This window comes from Balaenoptera musculus, chromosome 3 (assembly GCF_009873245.2).
Source record: "Balaenoptera musculus isolate JJ_BM4_2016_0621 chromosome 3, mBalMus1.pri.v3, whole genome shotgun sequence".
Taxonomy (NCBI): domain Eukaryota; kingdom Metazoa; phylum Chordata; class Mammalia; order Artiodactyla; family Balaenopteridae; genus Balaenoptera; species Balaenoptera musculus.
Window position 1 is genome coordinate 69,898,435 of NC_045787.1, and position 22,829 is coordinate 69,921,263.

The window sequence follows — 22,829 nt, forward strand, 5'->3', positions numbered from 1 at the left end:
CAACAAGATACAAGAGGAAAACCAGACCACACTCGGGATACTATTTGGAAAAAGCAGGTTCTCACCAGGGACTGCTTCAGAGATCAGTTTCTCGAGTCTCTAGAAACAAGTTTAAGGTACTTTACTTAAATCATTACTAGAAGATTTGCACTGTCATTCTACATGAATCGCAACCACTTGCAAGATGAACAACATTGCTCCATTCATTTCAGATTTACAGCATTAAGAATTAATAAGGTCTCTATAACATCTGCATTATTAAAGAGTAATGATTCCTGTCGAAATCTGCCCATAATAAGTTTACTGTTTTTATCGCTTGTAATACCACCAATTTCGTTTATAATGTCCTCAAAAGATAATCTTCATGTATACTTTGAACTTTGTTTACGACTGGTTATATTTTTTAAATAAATACAGAGATTTAACTTAGGCAATACAATGACAATGTACAACAAATGCATTATGGTGAAGACAAATGAATGCTACTCATGTTATCACCTCAAACCCAGATATGTATACAACAGGTATCATATAATTTCCATACTTAGTAGGAATATGACTTTCCTTTTTGTAGTTAATGTTAAAATAATACCAAAGAAATGTGAGATAATGCTATATTGGATAATCTTTTTCATAATCTTATTTTTTCAATGGTATTCTTTGTTACAGAATTTTCTTTAATTATTTTTCTTGCACAGACAAAAACAACTAACATAAGAACATTGATGCTATCTATTTATTCTTAAGAGAGGTAGGGAATGGGTGCTTTTAGCTCTCTTTACTTCTTTATGCCTCAATACATCTGTAAAATAGTTACTACTGAAATCTTCTTTTGAGAAAAATTAATTCTAGTGTACTTTATAGAAGTTAATATTAAAATAACAAAATTTTCAGACCTTTTTCAGCATAGACTTTTTTCAGTGTGAGAAAGGTTATCAATAAGAACTGCTTTTAAGAAAAACCTGACAGTTTCCTTTGCTCACTAACTATAGCACATGATTAGAAATTATTTTCTTTCTCATGCTGTTATTCACTTACATACTGCATACTTGCTTCAATTCTCCAAGGGAAGAAATGTGGCTCTTGTGGGAAAGGTCCACCCCTTTCTACATGCTTGCTTCCTTGAACGAAAGGAACACACCCCCTAACATTCTTTGAAATGTGTCCAACATGCACAGAATTGGAATAGCACTGTATTACTGACCAAATTAGAAAATCTTAAATGAGAGTCAAATATTGTTAAAGTGCGTGTGTTTTGAATCAGGACAACTAACTGATGCATACAGAGGTAACGGAAATGAACTACGTTCAGTCTCAGCCTAGTGTCTTATGTTTGGACGCTCAGAACGCTTGTGTTAGTGGACGAAATCTGTGAGTGTTTTTGTGCACTTGTGTGTGGTATGACAACTCAGGAGGAGGCCCATAAATGTTACAGGTTTCTGAGGGCATCCTTTGAACTTAAGACATTAGGGGAATGCCTCCTCTCTTTCATAAATACTTTAAAGAAAAAATACTCAGAAACTGAAGTATCCATCTTTCGTAAGCAGAATCAGAAAGTTGTCTGAAATCACAGAAGTGCATGAATATTGAAAGTCTACGCTCACCATCCTAATGACAGAAAACTCACATCAAAGTTGGTATCCACTAACTTCCACCTCATTTGACAATTTTCTGGTCATGAGAAATTGTCTTCCAACAAGTTTTCCTTCTATTATGTAGAATACTATGCTCCCAAAGCAAGTTTTTTTTAATTGTTATTTTCTAATAAAGAGACACACTCCATACTTGTGGGAATCTGTGCATTTATCTTTACTTTTAATTTTCCTAAACCTTCTTTTTTTTTTTTAATTCCATTTTTACATAGAAATCTGCAAGTGTAAAGACACAGTGTGAGCAAAATTTTATATCTCTTTTAAGGTATTCCAGTGTTTAAATGAAACGGTTAGTCCTTTTGCAATTTGTTCATGAGGCATTTGCGGATGAGCTCAGCTATATAATTTCCAGGCCTACAAAATGGAAGCTCTGCTACTCCGCCTATGTTTTTCACTTGGAATAAGAGTGGATATAAAGTGAATATATAAACTGGACCTGAAGGTAATAAACTTATTAAAACTTAATAAGATATTGTTATGGTCAAAGAAAACCTGCTAGTGTGTGCCACAAATCCACTCAGATGAAACACCTCATTCACTGGAACTTCCTATCTTATTATAATAATGCACAGAAAATTAAACACATAAATATTAATTTTATGTATCACAGAAGATGTAGGCAATGAAAATGCAATGTTTACATTTATGGGTGACTCATTAGTGTTTTATTGTGTGAAACACTAGGAGGCATCAGTTGGGTAAAAAAGGACTTCAATTTTTAAAGAAGCAAGAAATTACTGTAGAGTTGGATGCGTAAAGAGTAGGGGTTTTCAAAATGTTATTATGTAAACCAAAACTTTATTCTCTGAAATAAACTCTCTGAAAACATCATATCTTGTAAAGAATGACCTTTATAAAACATTCATGAAATAGATATAATTCGACCAATAAACACCTATCAAGATCTATTTCAAATGTATGGATTCATTAACTATGTAATTCCACATTTTTGTGAAGAATATATTTGGTAACAGAATAACATAATGGCTATTGACTACCATGCATTTTCTGCTCGGTTACTCAATACCATGAGAGTATCTTTTATTTCTGGCAAATTCTGTTTTGTGCTCTCTACAATGCCTCTGAAAATGTCTACTGCAATTAAGACGTATAATAATAACTTTCATATAGCATCCAGAACTTTAAGTCTGTTCAGAAGGAAGTGATGGAACTTAAAATGAAAGCAATGAGGATGTATATAAAAAGTACACATTTTCTCTTATTTCACTATTGAAAGCCTGTCATTTGAAAACTTAGTTTTCTACTGTTTGAATGGCTCTTCATAATGATGAAGCAACAGGGTCGTGGTACACTTATCTAGAAATCATTTGAAATTGGAGTGTCTTGCCGTTCCTCAACAATCAGCTTTTATCTTTGACCTATCAAAATAACATGTGAACTGCGTAATCCGCCTTTTGTAAGGTGCACAGACTCTGTTGTCGCTCCTGGTTTTGTGAATCGCCTCTGTAATCTGGTTTGATTTCCTAAAGATGACAGATCTCGGTGAACAGTCAGGCTTTACTGAGTACAGGGCAGTCCACGCGCCCATGAGATTAAGGTACAGTGCTGAGGACGGGGATCTTAATCACCTACCCTTCCACATGCAGCACATAGACTGAGCACCAGTGATTAAATCTTTTCATTATGTCCAGGCGATCACTGCATTCATAAAATGAATATGTGCATTTTTATAAGTTTTAGATATTAATTTGTGTGGTGTTTTCTCAGAGGATGTGCTTTGGAAAACAAAAGTAGAACTTTATTAATAGTCTCTTTAAAGTCCACTCTGTGATCCTTAATTGCATATGAAATTCTTCCATGTTGTTCTGAATCATGTCCCTGAAGCCAGGGTTCTCTGTTTAATAACTATTTTTTTGTTGTTATGAAGCACAAGTGTCGCTGCACAGATATTTCCCCATTTTTGTCACTTTCTGAGATTTCATAGACTCAAAATATACCGCACGTAGAGTTGGGAAATAAAACCACAAAATATACTACAATAAACAGAAGAAAGTTTTGAAATATAATGTCAACATATGCCGAGCAGTTATTTAGCTCAGTTTTTTATAAAAGAAGTTTAAATACAATAAATCACTTATTGGAAAGATATGGTTGTAGTGTTATGCAATTTATTGATTTGGTAAAGTGAGGGCCAAGGAAGAAACTCACAGACATCTGAAAAATATAAAACATGATGCTTTTCCAGGATTCAATTTTGAATCATTAGATAGCTCTTTTCCCTAATGGAATGAACCCTTTCCCCCAAATTTTGAAAATTGAATATGTTTACAAAAAAGGAAAGAGGCAAGGTACAGTAAAGTCCTTGTTATTTAAATTTCATGTATTTAATGTTGATATGTTTTTGTTCTGAAAAGTTAACATATATGATTGCATACTTTTAAAGTATGAACAGCTCAGGAAAGCTGGAAAATTGACTTTTTATTATAAAGTGCTCATTTGTTACTTAAACCCCAGAAACAGAGTAAAATTTAATAAAAGTTACATCTTTAATATTCTCTTTCACTATATTCCACAGCAATCAGAATGTAAATAGAGTAATTAATGAATGAGGTAACATACTGTCTTTAGTAAGAAGTCTGGAAAATATGCCACAAATACTCCAAAGCCGTGTGAATTACATTAGTAAAAAACAGATTTTTATAAAGTTTAGTAAAACCTGAAGTAAGGATAACTGCCAACTATTGTCTCCTTAACTCGACTAGGGGACCATATCTTAAACAAACGTTGAGTTTAAAGTGTGTTTTGATGAAAACTTTTAGATTTGAGTTAGAAGTCTAATACGTAGCCAAATATACTTTCCTACGAACAGAATGAGATACTTAGTTTTAGAGATTTTTTTTCCCTCTTGAGATAGGACATTAGACATGTGCATCTTTTACCTGTCAAGTTCTGAATCTACTTGCTTTAGAACTACCTCTTTAACTTAATAAATAATTTCATGCATACACTGGAAGACAAAAATATGGTTTATTAACTGCCTTATATTCAACCCAAACTCCTTGTGCCATATTGGTACATACTCAACATTTTCAAAGACTGGCCAAAACTGATATTATTTTTAAAATTAAATAAGATGTTTTAGTTTCAAATTGGAGATTGTCAATCTCTTTAAAGCTAAAATTAGTATGCATACAGAGGTTAAATGGGGTTCACAGGTGGTCACATTTCCATGTCCTACCAAGTCTCTAGGGATTGGAGTTATTATATTCTACATAAACATCTTTACTCTGCAACCGCAATTCTATTGCAAGGTGCCAGTGAAAAAGAGGCTGGTCACTCTTTTTGACTGGTATAATGAGGTAGCTAGAGTTCCTTTTATAGCGCTTAGAAAATACAGGCAGTCACTAACTATTTCACAAGACAGTTACTATTAGAGTTAGTATCAGATTCACAATAGTAAAATGCACTTTGTGTCAAAGCAATTCTCTACTGAGGACCGTTAAAGAACTGGCAGACAGCCTGATTCTGCTTTATACTGTCAGCATTTACATATAAAGGAATTTTACACAAAAGACACACATTCTGAAAATGTGAAGAAAAAGGGCTTTTCTCCCAAAATGGTAACTAGTGGACCTAGAATAGTCAGACATGTTTCAGACATACAATTTCCTTTAAGAATGAATAGCCATATTCTGGGAAGGAGATAACACTAACATTAAATTTAAATACTTGCATAATATTTAATAACACAATAAACAATGTGCCATGTCTACATATACTTCCTTTGTGCCAAACTTTATCACTGAGTTTGGTAACTTTCATCCAAAGTCCAAACAGAAGGCAATTTAAGTGACTTAACCTTATTTGTTTTTAAACAGCTATGTATTTGACTTGACATAAAGAGCAATGCACATACTGAAATCCCAACAAGAATTGTGAAATGTGTAGACTACCATGGCCAGTGTATTACTTTTTGTCTACACCAGTTAAGAAGCCCTCTATCAAGCCAGCACTTTGGTAATGGAAGGAGATGCACAAAGGTATACTCTGACAGACAGCCATGCTTTAGCTCAAACTAATCCCAAGATTTAGTGGCTCAGAAGCATAACCCAAAGCAAATCAGTCTTTGGTGGGACTCATAGGAGCATCTTTCCACAGTGAACTAACGGCTAAATCTTAAGGCATGTACTTCAAGGTCACAGAACATTCTGTGAAATATTAAAGTCCACCAGGCTCCACATGCTCCACCATATCAAACATGCTAATGATGTGAACTAACTTCATGAAACTTTAAACACACTGATGTGACAAGAACGAGTCAGGAGTGATTTCAATAACTGATGGCAAACAGATAGGACTATCTAAAAAGTTACTTTCAGCAACACACAAGGAAATCATGGAATCTAAGAAAAGAACGCACAACAAGCCTCAACTTCAAGCCTTCAAAGAGCCAGATAGACCCAGTGCAGTGGAATATATCGATGCAGATTTCAGAGACAATACCCCGGCTATTTCTATTTCCTGGAGAAATGTCAGAGGTACTTACATGAAGGAAGAACCGATCAGATTAGTCCGTGGGATATTTTCCTTTCTTAAGAGAGAGACAGAAAAAAACAAAAACAAAAACAAAAAAACACAACAACAACAATAATCTTTACTTCGTCCAGCCTTGAAGTGCTTCTCCACCTGATTCAAACATGCAGTCACGGCGACCCACACAGAACCTTCAAAGTCAATCCAATAGCAGCCCGAAGATGTCTGGGTGTACGCGTGTGCTCAAGTGTCTGACTGCGAGCAGAGCGAGCAGAGAGCTGGAGACGATGTGTGTGTGTGTGTGTGTGTGTGTGTGTGCGCGCGCGCGCGCGCGGAAGGAGCGCGCGCGGGGGAGGCGCGCTCGGGGCCGCGCATTCGCGCGCGCCGAGGCCGCTCCAAGGAGCAGAGGAGGGGGAGGAAGGGGAGGAGGAGGAGGAGGAGAAAGTGGCTCTCAGCGGCCCGCAGGATTAAAAGTAACCAGACTCGTCCAGAAAACTGCGTCCAGGAAGGAAGTGACAGAAGACGAATGGGAAAAGGCGAGCCGCTCTCAGCCTTTGAAACATCGCGTAAAAAAGGCGGGGGGCGGGGGGAGTGGAAGGATGTTGGGAGGGGAGGCGGGGGTGGCAGAGAAAACGGAGCACGCGGCTTGGGGTTCTAAGCAGCACATCCCATGAAGTGCCTCTTGCCTTCTTGTCCTTTATTTTATTTTGTCCTTGCCTTTGCCTTTGCCTCGCGCTGCCTTCTTCCTCTCTCTCCCTCACAATCCCAAACCGTTGACTCTCTCTCCCAAGAGCTGGAGAAATCATCAGTTTCACTCTTGCAAAAGGGGGGCGGGACCAGACCTCGGAGCATTTTAATAAAACAAACATAACAGCAGTTCCCTCCTCACCCCTCCCGTCTCAACTAGATTGATAAATTACTCCACTACACTACTTTAATTATGTATATGGTATGCAGAATAAATCACTGAACATCAGTACCTCAATCAAGCACTTTTAAATGATAATTGCATCTTGGTGAATCAATCTTTCCATTCCTGACATTTTGCTAATTTTAGTTTTACGGTGGGGTAATGGCACATGCCATACGCAAACCTAATGACAATTCTTTATTGCTCGAAATGAAGACAACGCCGCGAGCGGCGGCTCCCTGCTCACTGCCGACGCCGCCGAGGACGCTCGGAGAACCGAGTCTCCGGCTGCCGCGCGCTCGCTCCCCGGGGACGCTGCGAGCCAGCCTGCAGGAAAGTCCTTCTAAAGTCGGGATCTTTCCTCTGACCAATAGGAGCGCGACCCTAATAGTTGCTCTTGTGACTTCCCCCCCGTTTGGAGACGCGTTAACCACTTCGTTCTTCCACCGGTCCGAGCGCTCCTCCGTTACTCACGCGTAAAAGCCCCAGTCCAGGATGTCTGCAGCACTCGATTCCAGCGCGCTTTTCCTTCACGCCCAGAATACGCGGGTTTCGGCCCTGAGAGGCTGGAGGGCTAGAAAGGGAGCCGAAACGCTTCTCAAGTGTTAGTAATGTACAAAATAATAAAAGGATTACCAGTATTTGAACTCTCGACTTCATCTCGGGGCCATGAACTTTCTAATCAGGTTGGAAATATTTACCGAGGCGGCAGCTTCCTCGGAGATTTCCCCCTCCCTTCTCCCACAGTATCTCTTCCACACCTTACTGGATTTTATCCAAGGCATTAACATGTAAACTAAACCAACTTCCCAAATGCATTAGGCTTCCCTATCCGATAGCTGATGACTTCACTTATCCTGAAGAGTTTCAGCTGCACAGGAAGCAGCAATAGAGACTGATAAGGAAGATCCTTATATTAAGGTTTAAGCCCAGTAAATACTTTTCCTTATCAAAAAAAAAAAGGTTAATATTCAAGATTTAGGAAAGGCTACTAGGGATTGAGCACCTCCCCTCCCTAGTCAATGACACCACGCCCAATAAAGCCAAAGATAAAATATACCAACTAGTACACAAACCATGAAAAGATAAGATTACATGCCAGTAGAACTATAGACTATATAAAATGTTTAAACCAAGTTAAAAATTTTTAATATTGTGAAAAGAAGAAGAGAAAATACATTGGGGAGATAAAAATACTGAATGTACCAGAGTACACAATAGTAGTATACTGAAATATCTAGCTAATTAAAGATATTTCCTCACTTTAAAAAAATTCCTCTCAGCACTATGTGTTTAACTCAATGACTAGTTCCATTTCCCGTTAAATTCTGCACTGTGCCTCCAGACTATTTTAATGCATGAGGGCAGTGTGAATCAAAAAGCCTCCTTCTTCATTATAGGGGCTATTTGATCCGAGTAGCTTTTCTCAGAAGAGTGGGCTTAACATTTAGGTGTCTGCCCCAGGGCTTCACTTGAAAGGGGAAGGTTGATTTTACAGGCAAGTACAACTAGATCTGAATAATCTTCAGGCTTCTGGCTCATCACCATTGTGACTATCAGCCCAGAATCGATGAATCTTTTGCCATTGTTATAGGAGAGCATGGCAAACTGTCACAAAGCAAAAACTATCTGAAATACTACTATTTCTTGCAGATTAGTATCTACAATATATTTGTTTGCCTGTTTACTTTTCATCTGGTGAGTTTGCTACTACCATGAATTCATTTTAATAATATGGCAGAGATAATCTGTATCAGGTTTTCATTTAAGGTACAACTTCAAAAAAAAATGCAAAAATTTAAAGGTGCATTGACATTTTGAATACTAAGATATGTCTATACAGGGTGGAAGTTAATTTTTCGAGATTCACAAACGTCCTGACAAAGCAAATTGTTTGTAGGAACATTTGTTTATTGCCATAATGTCTGAAATTAACATAATGAATTGTAACAGCTTATTTTACATGAGCAAATAAGACATAGGCAATACATGACTTTCACCACAGTACTCTTTAGTTTTATTTTCCTTCAAAAAGAAAACTGTTTTACCTGTTAACATTTTTAAGAATTATTTAATAATAAACATTATAACAAACCCATAACTACCAATGATAATACAAGCATTCTAATGTATGTATAACCCCACATTGTGGATAGTTTGAAAATAATTTAGATCTGGATTATACCACAGTTGGCCTTTTAAAATATAAGATATTCCCCTCAGCAGATTTAGCTTCTTAATTATGTGTGACCTAAGTTAATATTAGCATTTGTTTCCCTCCCATGAGCCTTTATAGTTGAAGTGGAACAGAAGTGTGCAGAAATATACATTAGAAGAAAGCCACCTGAGACTTAAAATTATTCACTGGTAATCCACAAAGTGGTTAATCCAAGACATGCTTTGTGTTCATCTTTAAATACTTCTGAATTTTTTTTTATTTAAACCAAAATCATCCTGATCCTTGCCACCAAATGGTACTTGGCTAGGATGAGAGTATTTTCTGGTGTCAGGAGAAGCATGTACTAGGTGTTAGGAGGCCTGGATTCTCCGGTTCAAGATTTGTGCCTAACTAACGAGCGTGTCCTTTCTGGGCTTCAGTTTGCTTACGCGTTAAATGATTTCTCCAATCTATCCCAGTTCTATGATTGGAAAGTAGAAAATTCTTATACCCTTTAAGCCAATTGGAAGCTAGTGGCCTATCCTGTTAAATAAAAGGTGACACTTCCTGTAAGAGAAAATGATGTCTGGGACTGATGTACTATTTAAACCAGCTTTTTTTCTTCCCAATCACCAAATATTTCCTTCATTAAATAAGTATCATAAGTGCTTTATGAAACATGTAAATATATATTAACTTGTTTTTTCCCCCCAAAGAATCGTTTAGCAATATATGTAACTAAAGTGCCACAGAAGTTACAGAGAGCACGACTCTCAGGATTTAACTCCAGGGAAAGCTCATTTCTAATTTCTGTGCAGGGTTGCATATCATCTTACTCCACCCTCCACTTCTTACTACTTCCCTACATTAAATCAGCAGTCTACCTGTGCTCTGGGTCTGCCTGCTTTTAAGCTTGGCCCACGCTGGGTGTAGCTCTTGAAGTGAGCTTTAAAAAATTATTCTAAAGTAAGCTGGGGCGGTTGCCACAGCAACCCACCCTAAAATGAAGCAAGTCTATAGATTAATCTACCCCTCAATATTATTCAACTGTATAGTATCTGTTCTTCAGCCAGAATACTTTCAACACAAACATGATAACTGAACATATAAGTTCTGATATAAAAAGTAGAAAGATACAAATTCCAAGAGCATAAAAAAATGTTGTATCTTTTTATAGTTATAGTAGAGATGACATACAAAACTTGCCCTGAAATGGATTAATTGTAAAACAGACTTGCAAAGGTATGCCCTGAAAGGTGACATGAGAGCTTTAAGCAAAGTGGTGTAGTATCGCTATATAATAAATCACCTGATGGTTATGCAAGACTCTATCAGTTTTATACATGTTAACATTATAAATACCTAATGACAAAGAGTTTGGCAGTTTTACCTTTATGAATTAACTTTGTGATGGGTGATAACAAACGTGAAGCACTTACCACATACACATACAGTCATTTGCCTTCCATTCTTCACTTCATCTCTTCATAGAAGTTACTTCACAGTTTGCAACTCTTCTTTGGCACCTTAAAATGCAGAAGTACAAGGTAAATAGTTAAAAAAATTTTTTTAAAGAATGTTGATCTCAAAATACATTCAGATTAATTTATTTCTAAAACTTCTAATCTGAACTAACATTAATGTTAATTCCAATTTTAAACCAAATGAATGTGTATTGAATATAAAATAATTAAAATGATCATTAATTGTGATAATACCTATAACCTGCAATATAAATAGTGCCAAATAGTTAAATTTCAAAAATTCTTTAGGTACGGCCTCAGTCCATGCACAGTATACACCATATGGACTGCTTGTGATTGAGAATCTGCAATATAAAATGGATTTGTTATTCCAAGCCAAGGTTTAATCATATCCTTTATCTCATATCTAAAGATCCTATATTTACCTTTATTTTTGTATATTTTAATATCTGATGAAGAATTGTACGGAAGAAAGTCAAATCCATCATATTCCAGGCTAACAAAATTTGTCTAGTTGGGATACTGAAGTTGCAACTAAAGTTGCTGAAAGGGCTTTTTTATATGCTTAAAAGCCAATTTTAATACTTGGGGATTAATGATGTCAATTCAGTACACTTAATGAATTCTATTACCAATAATACCTGATTCTTCCAAGGAGTGTTTAACTGTTCTGAGCACAGACAAGTGCTCTTGTGTTCTAGTCTCCGTTTGAAGCCAGCTTTCAATGACTTTGCGCACACAAATGGACTTTTCCTTGGTTTCAGAATGGTCTAGTCCTCCCAACCTTGAGACATATCAGACCATGAAGGTCAATAACCATTTTCCCATTTGCATTAGCAAGAAGACTTTTCATAGTCAAGAGTCATTAAGACTTATAAAGCCTCTATATTTGGGTTGACATTCTTAAGTTTATTTTTATTTTTAAGTTGCTTCACAGTCAAGGAGAAATGAAGAATTTTGGCCACTTTTATTTTAGGGGTGTTAGCTGAGTTTAGTCTTTTAGACTCAGGCCCACAGTGAGTTAGTCTCAACTTGGTAGTCAGTACTAGGTGACCTGGTGAATTACCATTCTCCCAGCTCTGCTTGGTTTTACAGTCTATTAAGTAGGAATCATAATACACATCTCCCAGGGCCTTTTCACCTTACAGAAATGCAATCTTCATGAAATAATGTCTGAAAGCTATGTTAAAGCTTTTTAAAATGCCACTACAAATTATGATACATTTCTTCCTTTTCCTAGCTCAGTATGCCCAAATAAGGCTTGATCACTAATTTTCTTGCGAATGTGTAGCTCTTTAAAAAGTATCCATATGCATGGCTAAATTTAATAGACTTTACCTTTTATTTACAAAATTGTTAAATGTTCTTCAGAACATTGATTCTAACCCATTTCTTGAAATATCACAGAACCCTTCAATTCAAAGAAAGGATTTTCACACTTCCCCCTTTAACTGTTTTTTCTAGATACCTCTATGTGTGTGCCCTTTAATTTTAAAAGATCTTTACATGGGATCGGGGTAGGGATGGGGGTTAAAAATACCGCCCTGCGTTTTGGCGCCCACTCCTTTGTCTGGGAAGAACAAGGCTGGGATTCAGTCCGGACAGCCCCTTTTAAAGACCCAGACCCGGGACGCCTCTGGTTTCAGCAGCTCAGTCCGCTGAGTTATTGACTGCGGGCAGCAGCAGTCCCTCAGGTTGATTTGTGTGGAAAGTGAATCCTCGCTGGCTAGGCGTTCAGCAGAAGCGCAGCAGCCGCAAAGCCAGCCAATTATTGCCGGTCCTCCCCTCTAACACCGCTCTCACCACCTATACCCTCCTTTCTGTGTCGGTCTCCACTTACCCCCACCCACTTTTCCCCGCGCGGACGGAGCTGAGCGGGGGCTCCCTCCCGGGAGCGTGTCTAGAGCTCGGAGGCAGCTGGTAGGGGGTGAGTGCGCCACGTGCGAGCGCCCCAGGCGAGGAGGAAGCGGGCTCCGGCCCTTCTGGGGGCCTGCTGGGCCTGGGCGCGCGGAGGGGAGGCCGAGCTGTCTCGGCGGGGCGTGCACCGGGTGGCGTCTAGAGCGGGGAAGTCACCGCTTGGGAGCGGGTTGGCGGGGGAGGCAAACGGCCGGTGGCTTGGCAAGGAGGCCGCGTGGCGGGCTCCCGGGAACGGAGGAGGACGCAACGGTGGTGGGTGGGTTTTGGAAACGGGCGGTGGCAGCGTCAGGGGAGGTGCCCTACTGGTCTGGTGGGGGGACCTGGAGGATATTTACCCTCGGTTGGCGAAAGACGACCCCGCAGCTCTGGGCGCAAGCGCCGAGCCACGCACAGAGTGAGCCCACCCACGCACGTGCACAAAGCGCTGGCACGCGGTCGGCGGCCGGCGGCACAGGCGACCCGAGCGCTCCGCTGCAGCACTTCGCAAGCCTGGGAGAGCGAGGGGGTGGTGCGCGCAGGTCGGGCCGCCGCCCGGGTCCAGCGCCAGCCAGCCTGCTTTCTCACCTGGCACACCGGGAGGAAAGGACGGGGGTTCCCGAGCTGGATTTATTAGCCCAAGCTCTCGGGGGGTCCATAGGACTGTTTTAAAAAACCAGCAACCAACCGTTGGCTCTAGCAGTGAAGCTCCCTCAGTGGATATGTACGCATCTTGGCTAGAGAAAGGCCACAAACTACAAGGAGAAATGGGATACGAGGGAGAAAACACAAAAAATCCCCCAAATTTCCTTCCCTCTTCCATCTCTCTTTATTGGTTTGCACGTGAGAACAGTACGGGGCTCTCTTGCCAAATTACCATCACGAAGTGGAAATGCCTGTGCTGTTTTTCTGTCTATGGAGCTCTGGGAAGATTAGTGCTCCAAAGGCGTAGTGCCGTACCTGGCTGAATAAATCGAAGATGTAGAATGTTTATCTCGTCATGTTCTTGAAGCTATCAGCTGCTACCAATATGGCAGTCCCTGGCCGCATTGTGGTTCTTTGAGTTAAATAAACTTAAATAAAATTTAAAATCAGTTCCTCAGATACACTAGTCACATTTCAGGTGCTCAGTAGCCACAGGCGGCTAGTGGCTACCTTATTTGACTGCCCAATTTTAACGTTTCCATCATTACATAGAGTTCTGGTGGCATGTGCTGCTATAGAGTTTTAAATGAATATGGTTAAAAAAAGAAAGAAAGAACCTGCTTTATGATACCAGTAAATTTTAGGACACTCTTGGCATTTGTATTTCTTGGCAGTAGTGTGAAAAGTTGTAAAGTCAGAATTTCAGTATCTTCCTGCTGAAAGAGGTCTTAGGGAACACTTTATGCAGTAACTAATTTTTTACAAGGAAGGAAAGTTAAGAGATGTGCCCCCAAATCATGACATCGATTTGAAAAGAAGATAAGGTCACCTGACAGGGTATAGTACACTTTGTGCCAGCCCAGGGCAGTTGCCTGGAGTTAGTGAAGCAAATTAACTCTACAGAAAGGTGACCTGACAGAAGATTTTAGACAACAGTACCCTTTTACAAGAGAAAAATATTTCTAAGTATTCTTCCAGGAAGAAATTCCATTTAATAAAGAATAAGGTGTATGGGGAATGATGCTATCTCCCAAACTAAAAATTTATTATTGGTAGTGCCATGGATTTGTATAATGCCGTTTTAAAGAGACTAATTGGTATAACATTGTACTTCTATTTAAAAAATTCTGAGGGAATGGAATTATCCTTTTAAAGTAACAGCTGAAAGCACTCTTAAGGGCAGGGAGGAAAGGTGTTACATAAGGTGAGAATTGTTAGCAAAGCATAATCTTCCTCAAATTCGATGAAGGTGTTATCAGATATATTGATTATGTCTTATACAGATATCACTAGGGTGGCATTTGACTGGAAATGTTTATAACATGAACAAAACTTAATTACAAATTACACTATTTGAGACATGAAAGACAACAGCAGACATCATACAGATTTAGAGGCAAAGCACAAACTTTCTAACTTCAATGCTTTGGTTGGTTGGTTGGTTTTGCCATGATTATCCCCTATATTTCTTATTGCTATTTCGGGGTGAAATGTTGGTATTAATTCTGGCCATTTATGGTAATTAGCTTTTAAGTTAACCCTTAGTGAAGGACCCCTAAGTGTTCAGATAAGAGTACTCATGAATGATAAATAGTTTTTAAAAATAACAAGAAAATGTGTTTTAAAGCTTGAATTTCTCCTGAGCTGATGCATATTTGAATTAATGTCTTATTTCTCTTACAAATTTACCATTTGCATGTGGTTCATGGTAGAAAGCATTCTTCCCATTCTCCCTGAAATCTGATAGCCTAAGAGAAAATCTTTTAAATTCTTCAAGTGCTTGCAGTGTGCTAGAAACCTCAACCTCTCCATGGCTGACTACTGAAAGGCTAGTCTGACTAGGGAGAATCTATGTGATCAAAAGCCAGTTGGCTCTATCCCGTGGTAACCATATGGTTATGCACAACTTACTGATCCTCCCTTTGCCTCAGTTTCCTCATGGATAAAATGTGGAACATAAAGTGCTTACCCTCAAAACTTTGTTATGAGGATTCAACGAGCTATTCAGTGTGAAGCACAGAGCTAGGAAAGTGGTAAACTGCAGTAAAAGTTAGCCATTCTTATTCTCCTGCAAAGGATTTCTACTTCTCCACCATTAAGTTCCATCTTCACCCATACTGGGCTGTCACAGTAGAAAAAGTTGGAGAAGTAGGTTGTAAGAGAGGTGGGGATTAGTTCTGGATGAGATCTGTTTGTGAGTTTCACCTTCAAGAGATAGAGATCTCTTTAAGACTAAAATTTCCTGACTCAGTGGCTATAGGTTGCCTTATTTCCCTTTCACAGGAATGGTGCCTCTAGGATACTTTTGGGCTTCCTTTGTCTTTATTTATTTATTTGTTTTCCTGAGGTATGCTTCCTTATACTTGTTAGCTGCTTGGTTGTTGAAAAGGCTCTGGAAACTCCACATCCATCCTTTTTTCACCCTGGTTGACCTTTTTATGCTGTTGTCAGCCAAGAAGACATTGATATCTTTGGTCTCCTGCTAGCTTGAATTCTTTAGGGCAGAGCTTGCTCAGATTATCTCCTGATGTCATTCCAAATGTCTGATGGCCATCTATGGCAACGGGGCTCAGCAGAGGCCTGCTGGGAAGGGGGGAACTACTAGAAGTAGTTCTGTGTTGGACACACAATCAACTTTACAGCTATTTCTAGGAGACTGTTTGCCACTTCTTGAAAAACAGAAACCATAGCATTTTGCATTTTTTTGTTTATTTAATAAAGTCCCACTTGGGATGTGTATGATTCCTGTTGATGTCATGATAGGTATAAATATGCACTACAGGAAAAAAAACAGACTCAAAGATCGTTAATAAGCCTTTTATATGTGGTATTCATGTTAGCTCTCCTCACTAAGAACGCCAAGTTAAGACAAAAGATTCTTGAAAGGAGAGAATAAAGCTACCACATTACCTTGTTTCCTCTCTCTAGGTAATTTTCCAAATGATCGTTTCTTACTTAGCTGAGAACTTAAAAATTATTTCTAAAATATTTCATTTATAAGCTAAAATTTTAAACCAAACCAAACAATATAAAATTGTATTTTTTCAAGAAGGCAAGATCACGTATAGATTTATATGCTTCCAATACTCACTAGATTTAAAAACAAGGAGATACATAATTATATCTATATTCTAATTTACTAGGTAGAGAGAGAATTAATTTTCATTATTTGGGATGAAGTCTCTCTAAATTATTTTGGAATATGATGAGAACTAAAAGTAAAATGCCATAAAGCTTTAAAATTTAAGTCAGTGATTAAAACCAGTTTGTTTTCCCAGTGGACACTAGTTCATTGGGTCAAAGACCCAAACCAAAGAGGTCTGATTTCTTATAGGAGGTTTTTAAAATAAATTGTAGCTAAATATTTCTATATAAATAATATTCATATTATTAATACAAATATATTTGCAGTGTATGTGTGAAAATAACACTATCTTACTAGAATGTGGGTTGAAATAAGTAAGTTCAAAGTGCGTAATATTTAATGGCCACTCACTAATCAGTGTTGGATTAATACTGTATTAACTGCTTTATAAGCTTTATTTCTTTTTATCTAAACAACAACCTTTTAGAGGGTACTACTGTTCTCTCCATTTTATATAGGTTTAAAACTAAAACTTAGAGAGGTAACATTACCTGCCCCAGGTCACATAGCTCTTAAGTGCCAAAGGATGTGGAACTATGTTGGTTTGTTTCCAATAGATGCCTTTAGCTCCAATGCCATACTGATTCATTATACTCATAAACTTTGCTCACTTACAGGGATGATGAGAGCAGGAGATGATATAATCGATATTTTTTCCCCAACAGAAAAGATTTCACAAACATGTGTCTAACCCTGTGTCATCCTCTTCAAGGTAGATGCTTTAGGAGGTTATTTACTTATTTCAGTAATGACGTCTTTGCATTTAAGTCTCAACAGAAATATCCTTAGGAATTTGCTCTGCAGTCTTAACAGTCTGATTGTTGGCAAATCATTATCATTAAGGATGAATTTGTTGCTGAAACTAAATCCAAACCAAATGTAATGAACAAGGTGCTTGATAGAAACTATGATGTGATTATAAAGCAGCAGATTATTTGATATCTGCCTCATAAATTGATACTAATCGCAGATACAAAAGGGAAATTTCAAGGGTGTCCCTAATATGAATGTGGTGTAGCCTTCAAGGAGACATTTTAGTGAGTAACACTCATGAAAGGTCTGATCACTTTTTAAAAAGTTAGTTTCACTAATGAAAAGTTGTGCATCATTGTATGAACATTGTGGGAAATACCTTTTCAGAGAATGTACAACAGACAGGAAAGAGTAAATCAGAGACCCTGGGTTAAAATCCAGGCTCAGATGCTTAATAACTGTTTGACCTTAATTTTCTAAATGTCCTCATTGTAAAATGGGGAAAGTGGCGGAACCTCCCCTGGATGATAATTTTGCTGACAAGAGGACATGAAATTGTATTTCTGTAGCCGCTTAGTGCTTGGCGTGTAGAAAATGCTCAATAAATGTTAGCTATCATTATACTATTTCATTTTCGAGGGCTATCACATATTCTTGAAAAACATCTCAATGTCAGTTATCTAACAAATTTTAGAAGCTGACTTCTTTTCTATCAGCTTTCGTGTTTCAAAGCAGTTTTATTTCATATTAGAGCATTTCTTATTTGAAATAAATATAAAACATTTATGACAGTATGTTGATCAAACCAATATACATTATATCAAGAAGTCTTATGTTTTGGGGTGACCAATTTATATTATCCTCGTCAGTGTTCCATATAATATTCTTCTCGGAGAATTTTTTTTTGTATTCATATTTGATTTTATCAGACTTATGAAAATAATTATATATCCATTTGCCCAGAATAAGGCTACATCAGACATCTTCTAAATTGCTTATTGATTACATAATCTTACTCTTAAATTTAAGGAAACTTAACATGAATGTAGAATTAGTGGCTTCCTATTAAATCTGAGTTTTTAAGTCCTTTCAAATCAACATTATCTGCGTGGTAAGGCTGCTGAGGTTTGCCTTTGTGTCACCATCTTCCCTCTACTCACCTTCAGCTTGTCCTCCTTTCACTCTGGTATGCTCCACTCACCCAGCAGCAATTCTTAAAATCAATAATAGCTCTTTACTGAGCACGGCCTTTCCCTGATGTGACCCACTAGGTCCTTTCCTTCCTCAGAAGTCTCTTTATGTTCCAGAATTCTCTTGGACTGTGTTCTACCAGAGGAGACAGGCACTCCAACCCCATTTACTTAGTGATGCAGTAGAAGTGTGTTACTCCTTTAAATGAACTTCTCTTCAAAAGTTTTCTGAAAAGAAGTTTATAATCCAAAGGAGTATCTGTGATTACACACAGATTCCACAAATTCCCTGCTGTGTTGGTCAGGAGATGCTTTGGGGAGGAGACTCTCGGTATGTCTCAGCTCCCTCCTGCCCGCTGCCATTTCATTTGCTGACATAGGTATGTCCTGGGTGCAAATCAGTGGGAAGCCTGGCTCTTACTTGAGGAAGAAATTTCATTGTTCTTGAAAAGGTTGGGATTGGAAAACGTGTTCTCTATCAGCAAAATATCCTGATCCTTGAAAAGTTGTCTACTTATTATTTTAAAAAAAATTGGTGCTCTTTAGTACCTGTTGTTCTGGTCACCTTTTCTGTTCCCTCTTTGCATAGGAGGCACACAGTTACTGCAGGTCCCATGGGCCACAGCCTACTGTGTTGTCACTTGGTCTCACTCTGTGTGCACTCCCTTCTGTCCCCACTCCAAAAGCTACCAGAGGTGTAATTAGTGATTATTCTTCCAGAAACATCTTGAAGGGGGTATAAGAACCCTGTGATGAGAATAGTGTTGCTACCTGGATGAGGGAAGAATTTGGAAGGGTTGGGGAGAGATACAAGCTTGGAGGGAAAAATGCATTCTGTCCTTTATCTCCTCCGTGAAATCACTGATAAAGCATCTTCCTATGTGCAAAGATGGGGCACATAAATATTTCCCAACCTTGTATACAAGGCATTAAACCTGTAAATATAGAGCATCCATATCAAATGGAATCACTTTATTCAGAAATGAAGAAATATGATTCTAAGTAAATAATTTTGAACGCTACTTAAAGAGGGATGCATAAGAAACATTCTGCAATTTTTCTGTTCCTTTTGACCCCTTCAGAAATAGTTAAATAGCTCATCAATAGATTTACTCCCATTTTTTCCATTTCCTTCCTCTTCCCCTTCTTTCGTCTTTCCTTCATCTTTTCTGCTCCATCTCTTTACTTTCAGCTGTAAATCTTTTATTTTCAGTTGTACACTCAGCAAAGCACCCCTACCCCTGACACAACTGGTTATTAACAGTTAATCAGATTTTTTTCCATTGCTTTGGAAAGCTACATTTTTTTGTGTCACAACCATAGGGTTTCATTAATAATATTTTTCTATTTCTCTGAATCACTTCAAAATAAAATACCACTAACAAAGGAGCTTACTTCTAAACAATCGATGATGTATACTGTAGACAATATGGTCATAGAAGAGTTTCTATGATTATTTTTGTTATTAATCACTATAATTACTCTTTGATTACAATGGTGATTAACTCACAGTGAATAAAGCACATGCTTATCTTGTTTATCTAGTATTTGCGAAGGATTTGTGTTCATCCATCCATACATTCTCACCTTACCTTATGTAGCTGTGAGACTCTAGTTTGTGTAGCCTATGGCCACAAAAATGACTTGCACATGGGAGACTGAAGCCTGTGGTTTCCTTACATTGTCACTAGGCTGTAACCTCTTAAACTCCATAGGTCAGCGATGATTAATTGAGTATTCCAAAACTTGAATGTGTATGCATACATACTTATAATAAGCACTGTCTGTGCTGTTTTTACATGACTTCCCCGAAGCGTCAGTTCAAGCCATTCTTCAGATTTCAAGCTATACTATCTAGTGCCTGAAACTTAAGTAGAACTTGAGAATGATTTTTGGCTTATCACTAGTATTGGGTGAACCTTATCATTTGCCAATCCACATGCAAATAAGTAAAATAAATAAACTACTTAAGCACAATTATATCAGACAGTAAGTAACAGTGGACATATAACATCTGTAGCTGTATCCACATGTTCGCTTTGATCTTTCAGGACCTGAGATCCCTAGTTTCTAGTTTTCTTGCTACTGTAGAGCAGAACTGACATCTTTTTTTTTTAACATCTTTATTGGAGTATAATTGCTTTACAATGGTGTGTTAGTTTCTGCTTTATAACAAAGTGAATCAGCTGTACATATACATATACATATATCCCCATATCGCCTCCCTCTTGCGTCTCCCTCCCACCCTCCCTATCCCACCCCTCCAGGTGGTCACAAAGCACCGAGCTGATCTCCCTGTGCTATGCAGCTGCTTCCCACTAGCTATCTATTTTACATTTGGTAGTGTATATATGTCCATGCCACTCTCTTACTTCGTCCCAGCTTACCCTTCCCCCTCCCTGTGTCCTCAAGTCCATTCTCTAGTAGGTCTGCGTCTTTATTCCCGTCTTGCCCCTAGGTTCTTCATGACCTTTTTTTTTTTTTTTTTACATTCCATATATATGTGTTAGCATACGGTATTTGTTTTTCTCTTTCTGACTTACTTCAACTCTGTATAACAGTCTCTAGGTCCATCCACCTCACCACAAATAACTCAGTTTTGTTCCCTAAAAATATGGAACGCTTCACGAATTTGCGTGTCATCCTTGCGCAGGGGCCATGCTAATCTTCTCTGTATCGTTCCAATTTTAGTATATGTGCTGCCGAAGCGAGCACCAGAACTGCCCTCTTAAAGAAGAGAAGGCTCTAGTGAGGACTGAACAATCGAGCACAGAGAACAGTTTATCAGAGTGCCCAGATTTCTGGCCCCCACTGCAGGCCCGCTGAGCCTCAGCCGCAGGAATCTGCATTTTAACTAGCTCCTCCGCTGTCTCTTAATGTACGTTTTCTTTGCAAGCCACTGCCTTAATGTAAGGGTAAGCGTAAAATCTGTGAAGTCCTAATGCCATAACCTTCCCTTTTCTCCATTATTCGTTCCTGTTCTCCCAACTTATCTTAACAAGTTTTATGGAGCTTTTAAGTTAGTGAATGCCTTTCAAAATAGTAAGAATGAGAGTTCAAAATGGTACGAATCTTTCCATTGCCTGTCTTGGTTCATATTATAAACAAGCAAAAAAAAAGACGTGTGTCACATCTACTCTGCCCATGGTAATTAGAAAACTAAACAGTGTGAGGGCCTAATTCTCTTAAATTTCTGTTCACTTCTTCATCTTCACTTATCTAAGGGGTAGTGCTTATCTTTTCTTGGGTGGAATATGCTCCTTGGATTCCAGAATCTCGGCAAAACCTGTAAAATGAGCTTTGGATCCAGGAACCTCTACCTTTAGTGACAACTAGCCTACAAACACGTGCATGCTTCAGTGACTGCCAGCTGCTGTGAGCCTAGACTCCCTAAACCCAGAACTAGCGTTGTTCTTGATCACTTAAGAAATGTGACTTTTCACGAAAGAGGCGTTCAATCAATACAAATGTTCCTTATGTCCTTGTAATTACCTCTGTCTGCCGAGTAATTACTAGGCATGAGGGGCCTTTACAACACAGGCATCCCAGGCAACACAGGGATCCACACTCCCAGCCTTTGAACCTCTCTCCATACCCAGCTGCTTCCATTAACCTCTCTTGGATCCAGATATTTATAACACTTCAGATTAGGGGTTCTCTGCCACGCCTGTTTCTTGTACCAATGTTTTTCTGACGCGAACAAACATATTCACATGCTGGCTTACAGCAGTGAGTGTAGTGAATGTTTTTTTGGTTAAAAAAGTCTCCCTACTGTATAGCACAGGGAACTATGTTCAATATCTTGTAATAACTTATAATGGAAAAGAATCTGAAAAAGAATATATATGTATGTATAACTGAATCACTTTGTTGTACACTTGTAACACAACATTGTAAGTCAACTATACTTCAATGAAAAAATTTTTAAAGTCTCCCATTTCATAAAACTGAAAACATTAAATGACCTTTAAGTCCTTTGTGTCAACTCAGCCTTATAGAATACACTGAAAAGTTCAAAGCTATGAGTGATATTATCATTTTGAGGCTAAGACCTTTCATGTTCCATTTACCCAAGTGGGAAAAATATGGCCAGCCGGACAGTAGTGTATTACAAAGTGATTTTGTTTTGCCTGCTGATTTCATAGGTTAATACTGGTGTTTTAAGTATTTGGAATGCTGACATGGTGGGCTACTTACAGCAATAGGGAGAGGGCAGGGCATGCCATTGCAGGCAGAATCCCACCAGTATGTCCTAGAATCCTTTTGGGACTTCACACCCAGCAGAGGAAACCCCTTCTATTGGATAACTAAAACTTCCTTTCCTATGATTTACACACAGCCCAGCAAAGAGTCTCATCTATTCAGTAGCCTCACAGAGGTTACAGGAGTTGTTTCCAGTTACAAAATGACTTAAGTAGTGAAACAGAGACTGCAGTTTAGCTGCCTACTTCTGCTCTGGTGCTCTTTGGACAGCAGTCTTCAGCTCTAAGGGGAAAACATTTATG

The 22,829-nt window shown here is 38.5% G+C and overlaps 1 protein-coding gene and 1 non-coding gene across 11 annotated transcripts in view; both read right to left on the reverse strand.

Annotated features, from left to right (window-relative positions):
- Positions 1-22,829, reverse strand: part of MEF2C (myocyte enhancer factor 2C) — a 164,492-nt gene that overhangs the window by 137,128 nt on the left and 4,535 nt on the right. For 8 of the 10 annotated variants that reach the window (XM_036846481.1, XM_036846478.1, XM_036846483.1 and 5 more), the window contains one exon: positions 10,654-10,740. The gene's annotated coding sequence lies outside the window, so the exon portion shown is untranslated. Of the gene's footprint in view, positions 1-6,159; positions 6,411-10,653; positions 10,741-22,829 lie in introns of those variants that run through there. The other 2 variants (XM_036846470.1, XM_036846469.1) reach the window with 1 other exon arrangement.
- LOC118893750 lies at positions 20,933-21,039 on the reverse strand. Its single transcript, XR_005019591.1, has one exon. It is a non-coding gene; the product is annotated as a U6 spliceosomal RNA (small nuclear RNA).